Source organism: Medicago sativa, chromosome 6 (genome assembly GCF_051527215.1).
Source record: "Medicago sativa cultivar Bolivia chromosome 6, Bolivia_mono, whole genome shotgun sequence".
Lineage (NCBI taxonomy): Eukaryota > Viridiplantae > Streptophyta > Magnoliopsida > Fabales > Fabaceae > Medicago > Medicago sativa.
In genome coordinates this window covers 3,794,504-3,805,430 of record NC_140754.1, presented here as the reverse complement: position 1 = coordinate 3,805,430, position 10,927 = coordinate 3,794,504, and the positions used below count along the sequence as shown (strand labels likewise).

General features: G+C 31.2%; 1 pseudogene across 1 annotated transcript; it reads right to left on the bottom strand.

Annotated features, from left to right (window-relative positions):
* Window positions 1–1,829: 1,829 nt before the first annotated feature.
* LOC146912130 (WAT1-related protein At5g40240-like) lies at window positions 1,830–10,090 on the bottom strand (annotated as a pseudogene). Its single transcript, XR_015015703.1, has 7 exons — window positions 9,867–10,090; window positions 9,705–9,770; window positions 9,207–9,320; window positions 8,324–8,570; window positions 7,888–8,046; window positions 7,407–7,558; window positions 1,830–2,141 (listed from the first exon to the last, which is right to left on the bottom strand). The product of XR_015015703.1 is annotated as a WAT1-related protein At5g40240-like (transcript).
* Window positions 10,091–10,927: the final 837 nt, after the last annotated feature.

Below are 10,927 nucleotides of genomic sequence, written 5' to 3'. Positions count from 1 at the left end.
CTAATGAGGTTTAGTGGAAACAAACTCGCTCTCTCTATTTAATTTGTTTTTGGATTTTGACGTTTTGGATTTTGGCTAATGTGTGATATAAGAGTACATATTAAGAAACCAAATGTAAATATATATATATATATATATATATATATATATATATATATATATATATGTTTTAAATTGAATATTGCTTTCAAAAGAATATTTTTAACTTTTAAAGACTTGAATCACCATTATCAAAACAGTATTTTTATTTTTGACTATGGGAAGAGAAATAAATTCCTCCAAAGGTGCCAATTTCTAAACAGATCCACACGAATATTAAATAAAAAGGTATAAACACAAAAATTAAAGAAAACCTATTTTTTTGAAAGAAAAAATTAAAGAAACCTATATAGATCATTTAATTTAAATGACATAAAGCATTGACTCAAGACTTTCACTTTATAAAATACAATTGATTCAAGACATTTCCTTTATTAAAAATATTGACTCTAGACTTTCACATGAAATGCCCCCAAAAATGTTTACATAAGAATATAAAGAAAGATGACACAAATTTGGGGGTGGCATTGTCTCTGCCCTTCGAATCCAGACTAACCATGTGTTGAATTTCCTTGATTTGCAAAAAATTATTAATAATTTCCTAATTATTCATTTGGTTTGTGTGTGTGTCTATATATATATATATATATATATATATATATATATATATATATATATATATATATATATATATATATATATATATATATAGTCAAAATCCTTAACAGCAATTGCAATGCAACTAGTGATGCTGTGTGTACTCATGACTAGTTCCAATAAACAACATGTATTCAAGTAAATCATTGACAACATATATTGTTGTATTTGGAAAGAAGCAACCTATATTTTTTTATGTTTTTAGAAGAGAAGCAACCTAATTTTTTTTTTTGTTTTTTTAACAAATATTAAAAATTAACAAAACCCACCAATAAAAAAATGTCAAAATACATGTTTGTTAAGTCGCAGGTGTGTATTCTTATACGGTGCCAAAATACAATATTGACTTTTTATTTTGCCAAACTCGTGTCCTTATAAAATTTTAATGATAATTTTAGTCATCTATAATATTATAGTTTTTAAGAATTGCCCTTATTTCAAAAACAAAAAAAAAATTACAAACAATGAAAACTTCTAATCCTCCAAAATAGTACCTATAAAATGCAAAATGGGACTAAAAATGAATAATTGTTTTAAGGACTAAACATGAAAACTTATAATTTTGTAGAGACTAAAAACATATTTAACTCATGGTCCTTTGACTTTATTTTAGGTAATGATTTAGTGTTTTATCTTCTTTTTATTTTATTTTTGTCATTTTTATTCATTTGCATATCGAATTCAAGCTTCAAATTTATAGTCTTATTTTCTTGTGACCTCCCATTCTTTAATTCTATGACCTTTCACTCATGTTTGCATATTAATCTTGGATTTAAAGCTAAAAATTCATATCCAAATGAACCAATATAGGGCAAAAATGAAATTAAAAAAAATGAAAGACTAAATTGTTAACTGAAATTAAATTAAGAGACTAAAATGTAATTTTGTCTCTATTATATATTTGTTTATTGCACTAATCTCATTTCAATTGTTTGATTACATTAACGAAGGAAATTAGGAGAAGAATTTAATAGCGATACAATGACGGTAAAAATATTTTACAACGTCGTTTAACGGGTGTTCAATGAAAACTCACCATCTTGACATGCAGGCCTATTTTGTAATGTAACCCTCTTTTAACTATAGCTATCAAATATTTTATTTCTATTGGACGTTAGTGTAAAACTATATCGTTTTTCTTTTACGAGAATAATAACATCAATGAATTATCCCAAAAAAACATTAATGAATCATGAATTTCTTAACTCCTGATTGAGAGGCAAGAGAGTTATCTATCATGTAATTGTACATGTCTTCTACTAATAATGTCTCAATCTACTTCGAAATTTCGTTTTTAGAATTTTAGAGTTTTATAACCTTTCAAGAGAGGAACATTTTCAATAGTTTGTGATTCCTGGCTAGCAAAACCATCCTCCTCCTCTTCCTTTGCTTTTCCCCACATTACAGTATAAAATCCAATTGATATTACTGTACCTCCAATTATACTACACAATGCAATGACAATGTTAGCAAATGAAAATTCTTTGATATAGACATAATATTATTATTTAATTGCATAGCTTCTTCACAAAAATGTATCACAATCTAAAGAAAAGTACTAGAATTGAATTTACCACTTTTTGGAGATTCTAATATGAATGATCTTTGTTTCTAAATCATATGAATTGACTTTGTTGTTAATAAGTGGGGTCAATCCTCACCTCACAAGCCGGTTTTGTGGGGTTGTGTTCGGCCCAACCATAATTTTTAAGATGGTGTCAGCCTCTCCAAGATCCATTGAGTCACCTGCTATCAGGTTTCCGTTATCGGGCCACCCACCATTTATGTCTACGAACCAAGCCCAATAGGATAGGTGATGGCCTGACAATGTGTTTATAAGTGGGGGCAATCCTCACCTCACAAGCCGGTTTTGTGGGGTTGTGTTAGGCTCAATCACGATTTCTAAGTACCACTTTTGGAGCTTCTAAATCAAAATAAAAGTACTATTAAGGATTGTTTTGATAGAAAAGTATATATTGAACATCATATAAATGGAATGACTAGTGTATCTACTGATTTAAGAATTGATACGATGATTTGATGTTCAACTCATTTAAGTGGTTATTTTTATTTCAATGTGATGATCTCTCAAAGTATTTGAAATGTTTCAAATTTCAACAATACTAGAAGTTGGTACAAGATGCTGCTTTGGGCAGAATGTTGGTATACACCGCAGCCTATATACATGAAGTGAACCTTCAATTGATATATGTTGATTATCCTAATAGGCAATATAGACTGATTCCTTAGGTACTAATATGTACTCCCTCAAAAAAAAAAGGTACTAAGATGTATTTAAAGGGATGGACCTATCCCGGCAAATTTCTTTCGTACGATCGAAGTTTTGATCACATATTTTAGAGATCTGAATAGATCTTTTGATACCATCATATATCTTCTTATTACATAACTTTTAGGCTTAATTGGATTTTTGGTCCTCTAAGTAATTTCTTGTTTTCATTTTGGTCTCATAACTCGTAAAATCAACATTTTGGTCCCTCTTGTTTTGCTCCGTTAGTCAATTTGGTCCCCGACCGTTAACTTTAACCTCAAATGTCTATGGTCGACCAACCTTAAGAGTGGTCCACCATAGATCCTATTAATTATTTTAATTTAAACCGTTTGATTTTTTTAAGAGAGAGGACCGTTAGATTACGGAGGTCTATTTTATCTTACGATGTACCACCAACATGTAACTTTTTTCCCTTTTCTTCATCTTCTCCATCTTCCTCTTCTCCATATTCATCAATCATATTCATATCTTCATAAAAAACTTCAAACAAATCCAGAAAAGAAAAACCCAAAAAAATTAAATTAAAACCCAACATCATCATCATCATACAAGCCTCTGCTCAAACCCCCTTCTACTCTCCTCGTTCTGGCTATTATCCTGAAATTTCTTCACTGTTTGCTCCAACTCATTCAAACCCCCCATTTTACTATACAAACTCCTAGTAGCACTCACGTACCTAGGGCTGGAAATGAGTCGAGTCGAGTCGAACTCGTCTGAGCTCGGCTCGACTCGATAAGAATTGGTTCGGCTCGAGTTCGACACGAACTCTTTTTTCAGCTCGAGTTCAGCTCGTTTAAGGTTCGCGAACAGTTCGGTTCGGTTCGTTAGGTTCAGTTCGATTTCTCAACTAACATAAAGTCCAATTTTTTTGTCAAAAAAAAAATCAAAATTTATCGATCTTTGACCTTTTATATTAATTTTTTAAAAAAAAATTGAATTAAAATACAATAATTATAGGGGCATACCTCAATATTTTCTGTGTAATATTCATCCTAGGACATAAATCTTAACAAGTGAATAAAAAGAAAGGAAAACTCACAATTTAGAAGAAGAAAGCATGAAAAATCATTTGACCTTTTATATTAATTTTTAAAAAAAAAAAAGAATTAAAATACAATAATTATAGGGGCATACCTCAATATTTTCTGTGTAATATTCATCCTAGGCATAAATCTTAACAAGTGAATAAAAAGAAAGGAAAACTCGCAATTTAGATGAAGAAAGCATGAAAAATCATACTTATTAAATTAAGAATAGACATGCATGTTACTGCATGGGAAATAGTTCATGAAAAGCCATCAAGGCCTTTGAAATCTCATATATGAACTTAACTTCAAACGCATCACTGGCATAATCCTTAGAAACTTGAGGAGCCTTTGGAATCTGTTTCCTTCCAAAGATGTTATCAGCGTTCAAAGATTTTGACATAAAGTTCATATAACCATTCTTAAAATTTGTCAACATGTCAGCAACACAATCATTCTTCAATAAGAGTGACAAACTAAGAAAAGTAACCTAAAACAAAAGTATAGCCACAAGAGGACAGGAATGACTTTATCTTTTTGATTGAGCCAATGCCCCTTGCTGAATTTGCCTATGGCCGTCGGAGAAGAAGAAGAGAGAACATTTTATGTTTTGGTGGAATTGGAAAATGGAATAATTATTAAAGGAATTATGGAAATGAAGACACTTAGGCTAATAAGTGAAATTCCTACTCCCTAGATAGTGGAACGGATGGGTAAAAAGAAAAGGAGAAATGTAACGACAACAATTAAGTTCATTTTTTTTATATAGATATTTAATTCATGTAAAAAATATAAAAATTTATATATATATATATATATATATATATATATATATATATATATATATATATATATATATAATCAAGTCATCTCATGAACCAAACGAATCGAACTATCTATAGTTCAAGTTCAGCTCATTTAATTAACGAACTTAATAATCAGCTCAAGTTCGGCTCATTTGGTTCATGCACCAAGTTCAATGGACCAATTGTCGAGTCGATTTTCGAACTATATTCGAGTTGCTTCGGTTCATTGCCAACCCTACACGTACCTATCCATTTTCCTCACCATTCCTTCCATATGCTTAACTAAAAACCCCAATTCATTCACATCTATAACACCACTAACAATATCACCATAAACATGCTCAAACCCTTGCAAAGCAGGCACAAAACGCTTCTTCCCTAGCCTAGAAACCACACCAGCAACACGGTTCAATTCCTCAAGCTTCTCACGTCGAACAACAACATCATCCTCAAAGGGAGTTGGTTATTGTTTATTGGTAGATACATATAGAAAAACCAGAAATTGAAAATGGAATCTTTAGATTAGGCTTGAATTGAAGGGGACACGATACAAGGAGGCGAAGATCGAAGAGGAAGAAGAATTGGGCTTGGGAGATTAGAGAAGATAAAAAAAAAGGATCTGCAGTGGTGATGTTTTGATGGATATGCAGTGGTGGTGATGTTTGTGATGCTGAGATTGTGGAAAAAATAATTGAGAAAAGGGTGTGATGGCATGACATGGTGATGGCACGAAGAAGGAAAGAAAAAAATCTGGAAAGGAAAGAAAAAAATAATGAAGATTTGATGAAGATTTAAAAATAATAGTGTTGTTGCCACGAAGAAGGAAAGAAAAAAATTTGGAAAAGGTTGATGAAGATTTGAGGAAGAAGAAGAGAGGAGATGATGAAAAGTGAAAAAGATTAGGTGCTGACAGTTCACTATTAAATACAATGGACATGCAATCAAATGGTTAAAATCAAATCAAAAATTTTAGAAATTAAAAAACTAACGGAGGGGACCAAATTGACTAACGGAGCAAAACAAGAGGGACCAAAATATTTATTTTACTAGTTATGTGACCAAAATGAAAACAACAATTTTCTTGGGGGACCAAAAATCCAATTAAGCCTAAATTTTAATATTCCTCATCTTATTTCACTTTCGTCTTATTTACTTTCTTTATACTTTCCCATGTTGTAAACTAGAAGGAAATATAACAAGTGATTTAGTTTAAGTGGTTAATGAGCTCCATCTAAAGACTAATGATTTGGGATAACTCAAGTTTGGTTTTTGGATAGACAATTTTTGGTCGGAGTTTACTTACCTTTCGGCTGAACTCCGGATTACTATGATCTCTTTCTCCTAAAAACCGGATTACTATGATCTCTTTCGGCCGTTCCTATAGTTTTACGGGCCTTAGGCATAATTTGCAAAAAGGGCCCCTTTAGTATTACATCTAAATTGCATTTTTGGTCCCTTAACTATTTAGGTGGTATCGCTTTGGTCCTTTAATTAAAATTCGATTTATTTTGGTCCCTTAACTTTCTCTCTGTTACACCTTTTGGTCCTTTCCGTTAGTTTTAATTCAAAAGCGTTAGGGTTTCTTCATTTTCTTCTGGAATTTTTCTAGGATTTTTATTGTTGAAGGTTGATGGAGATGATATGAAGATGAAAAAGAGGAGAAGAAGATGAAAAAACCCTAACGTTTTTGATTTAAAACTAATGTAAAGGACCAAAATGTGTAACGGAGAGAAAATTAAGGGACCAAAATAAATCGAATTTTAATTAAGGGACCAAAGCAATACTACCTAAATAGTTAAGGGGCCAAAAATGCAATTTAGGCTAAATTTTTTTAGCTCATTGTTGTGATTTTATCAGGTCTTCATTTTTTTTCCTCTTTTTACAACCAAAAAAGAACAAAAAAAGATGAATGGACCACATGATCCTACATGCGTCTCACATTGGTTTCATGATCATGAATGTGTCTTGCATGATTTTGCATTATCAAATTCAATTTTGCAATCCTTTTAATCAATTCAAGAAAGTTGACATTACTATAATGATATAATTTAATTTTTTGGAACTTTAAAAGAAAATATTAAGATTCATTTCTCTAGTAGGTTCACTTTCAACTAAAATATAATGTGTTTTGTTATGAAATTATCTCAATTTCTTGGATAATAAATATGACCAATATTTTTAATATTAGTGAGGTACATTATTAGGAACATAGAGCCCAAAAAATATCACCAATTTCTTCAATAATAATCTTTTTGGCACATTATTAAAAACAACCATAAAAATTTATAATATAGAAATATTTGTATATACGGGGGTATATATAGCTAATTGCAACAAAAGGGCCAAAAACATTAACGGGCTTCAGCCCAGCCTTTCATCATGTCAATGTTTGAGGCCTTTCAGTGAACTTTATTATATGCACCCCTTAAAAATCAAATATTTCTATATACACCCCCAACCATAATTTTTTTCCAAAGCCCCTACCGGCACGGGCCTTAGGCTGTCACACCCCCGGCCTATGCCTAGGGCCGGCCCTGCGGAAGAGTTAACAAAAAAGAACTAGAATCAAATATAAAAGCTACTCACCTTCCAATATGAAGAGTATCACCAAGGAACAAAATACCCATAGCAACAGCAATAACAATTGAAAGTGGCTTGAACATTGTTGCATATACAGGACCCTTTAAATGTATTGCCCAAGCATATACTGCACTGCTCAGGAACTTGCCAAATATTCCCTAAGAATAAATACATCATAATATCAACAATAAATTGCATTAACTTAATTTAGTTTTCATGTGATAATGAAAAAGAAATGGATTACATATGATTTTAGCCTCTATGAAAATACGATTTTTTTAAGTTTTCTCTAAATAAATTATGTTCAACTTTAAAGAAGTTGAACATAATTTATTTAGAGACAAAACTTAAAAAAATTCGAACATTTCTCTACAGGGACTAAAATCGAACAAAATTTTTGTAGATGCTAAATTCAAAAATTTGTGAATTTTATAGCAACTAAAAACAAATTCAAGCTGAAAGAATTTTAAGAGGTAACTTATCTTACAGTGCAGATAATAGAGATCAGTGATATGTCTGGTCTTATCTTCCAAAGACTCCTATTTCTCTCTGCTAATAAACCTACGGTTAAAGCTAAAATGGTTGCAAATATGTTGTGAATGAAGACCATGGTTAGTTCATCTGGAATCTCCTTCATGATTTCCACCTTCAAAATAAACATATATACTAGAATTTAATTTAAATAAAATCATTATGTAGCAACCTTATTGTATATTTCAATAAATGTTTAAAAATTGAATAGGACATCGAACTGACGAGACCTCAAGATCATGGTTCATCTGTTTTAAACTGATCGAACCATGACGAAATTGCAGTCAAACCGCTAAAACAACCCTATTTTACACAATGCCGGTTTAAGCCATACAGTTTGGTTCGATTTTTAAAACATTGATTTCAATATTTTTGCAACAAAGAACATATACCTGAGCAATGAACCATATTGTAAGTAGTATATTGGATATTGTTAGCAGAAGTCCACCAATGGCCCAATTTGTATCAATTGAAGTAAGAATGCTATTTGATTGTTGAAGGTGAATGGAAGGGGAATTATGAGCAATGATGATTGATTTGCCTTTGTAAAATGTCACTATAAATGCACCTGATATTGATATAATGCTTCCCCAAACCTTAGCTTGTGTAGTTCTACTTTTAATAGCTATCTTTTCCATCCTTAAAACACATAACAAGAATGAATAATAGACTAAGATGATAGTGAGAGGTTAAATTTTTATAATTTGGAGGTAATGAAAAGAAAATTCAACTAATAAAACTTGCACATTATCTAATGAAAACAGAATGGTGTGGAAATAAAATGTTTAATTATACTATTAATAAGGATAAAGTGAAAAGAGAAAAAGTTAGTGAGGCCCTATAATTTTTTCAAAAATGTTAATAACACATATTTTAACACAATTTTCAACACTTTTTTAGATTGATTAAAATTCATGTGGGTCCCACCAAATTTATATGGGACCCGCATGATTTGGTGGAGGTATGTGAATTTTAATCCATCAAAAAAGCACAAAAAGCAACTATAAACTATTATCAAGACCATCAAAAGATCAGAACACCATATTGGGATCCAAAATCTTTATAATTTGGACATTCATGTAATCTTTTCAATGTATCTTTCAGTTTGCTCATTCTAATCAATGTGTAACTAACCACACAATTGAGTTCTAACATTAATATTTATGGTGCATTAGGAGATCATTATAAGCAGTAAAAAAAATGATTGGATTGGACCTTATTAATAAAATGAACTTAGGTGATTATTTTTGTCAATTATAAGAGAGTGGAGGAAACCTGCAAATGACAGCTAACATGAAGGTAAAAGCAGGGATGAGGTTTCCAATTGCAGAGGAAAGTGTAGGAGAACTGTAACTGATGCCAGCATACCCCAAAATCTGAGATGAACATCTTCAATTCATAGCCACAAGAAATTCAAACCAATAAAAATAAGCATAAGTACAATACTTATACCATGTTTGGATAAACAACTTAATTAAGAGCTTATAGCATAAACACTTATAAGAATGTTTCTGAGATGTTATTGAAATAGCTTATAATATATCTATAAACAATTCGGCTAAAGTGGTTAATAAATTCCACCAAAGATGAATTGTTCAGGAGAACCTGAGTTTAATTCGAGGGTAGAACAATTATTGGTCAGACTTTACTTACCTCGGGTGAAGGATCCCTCAAAACCAGAGGTTTAATACACAATAAATTATAACTTGTAATTTGACTATTTTATCTTTTGTTACATAAATGACTAATACTAGAAAAGCCTGTTAGTATTACCCTATGACCCCAAGAAGAGCAATTTTAAATAGGATGGAGAAACTGAGTTGTGGAACCACTCTTGATCTGGAAAAAGAGACATGAAAAAACAATCAATAATCAAGTGTATAAGCTAAGTTATATACATAAATATGTAAGCATATGATTTGTAATAATACAAACCTTGTATAGAAAAAATATACAGGAAGAAGGACAATAGTTGAAACAGTATAGAGTAAGCAATAAAAACATAGTTACTCAATCCTTGCAAAGTAGCTACTTTGAACAAAGTGTATACACCAACAATGATGCATTCATTGCCAACAAGAGAAGTAAAAGGTAGCAAATCTTTGTAACAACATCTTCTATCCATCCCTCACAGCTAGACTTGGTTTTACACACCCTTTAGTACACTTCAAATTTCATATGCTATATATTAATCAATCATATAATATGTACTAGAAAAGTTAATAACAACCAATCATTGCACACTCTGAGTGTAAAAAATTTTATCAGTTTAAAAAATTGAGGGATAACCTTGGCGCAACCGGTAAAGTTGTTATCATATAACTGAACGGTTACGGGTTTAAGTCCTGCAAACAACCTTTTATGTAAAAAACAGGATAAAACTGCATACAATACACCAAATGATGAGACCCCTTCCCGAATTTTGCGCATGCGGGAGCTTTGGTGCACCAGGTTGCTCTTTATCATAGTTTAAAATATTACAAAAAAAAAATGTTATATGGATGGAAGAAAAGGGCATCACGCAATGTCAATGACCAATCAGTGCACGGCACTATTGATTTTTTTGAGAACAACCAAAATTTGGCTGCCACCAAAAATAGGATTTGACTGAAAAATATCCACTATGAGATGATTGATATTTGTATTGACAAGTTGGCAGTTAGAAAATTTAAGATTATAGGTACAACGTTTTCATTAATATTTAACGATGATCAAACTTTGTCGGGGAACATGTGGACTAAGGTAGATTTTTATCTTTATGCTGAATTTTCTTGGTATGCTAAGGGTCAATGATCGAATCCTTTATAACTTGTTTAAGGATTCGATACAAATGTGAGAGACTTTGTTTGTTAATCTTTTCACTTATGTTTGTTGATCTTTTCAGGTCAACTGCCGAGTTTGCTAATCTTTTATCTTTCTGCACGACTTTGTTTTGATTTTCCGTTTTTAATTTCTCATCTTAGTACGGTGTTTATTTGATTAAGGTTGAAAAATTA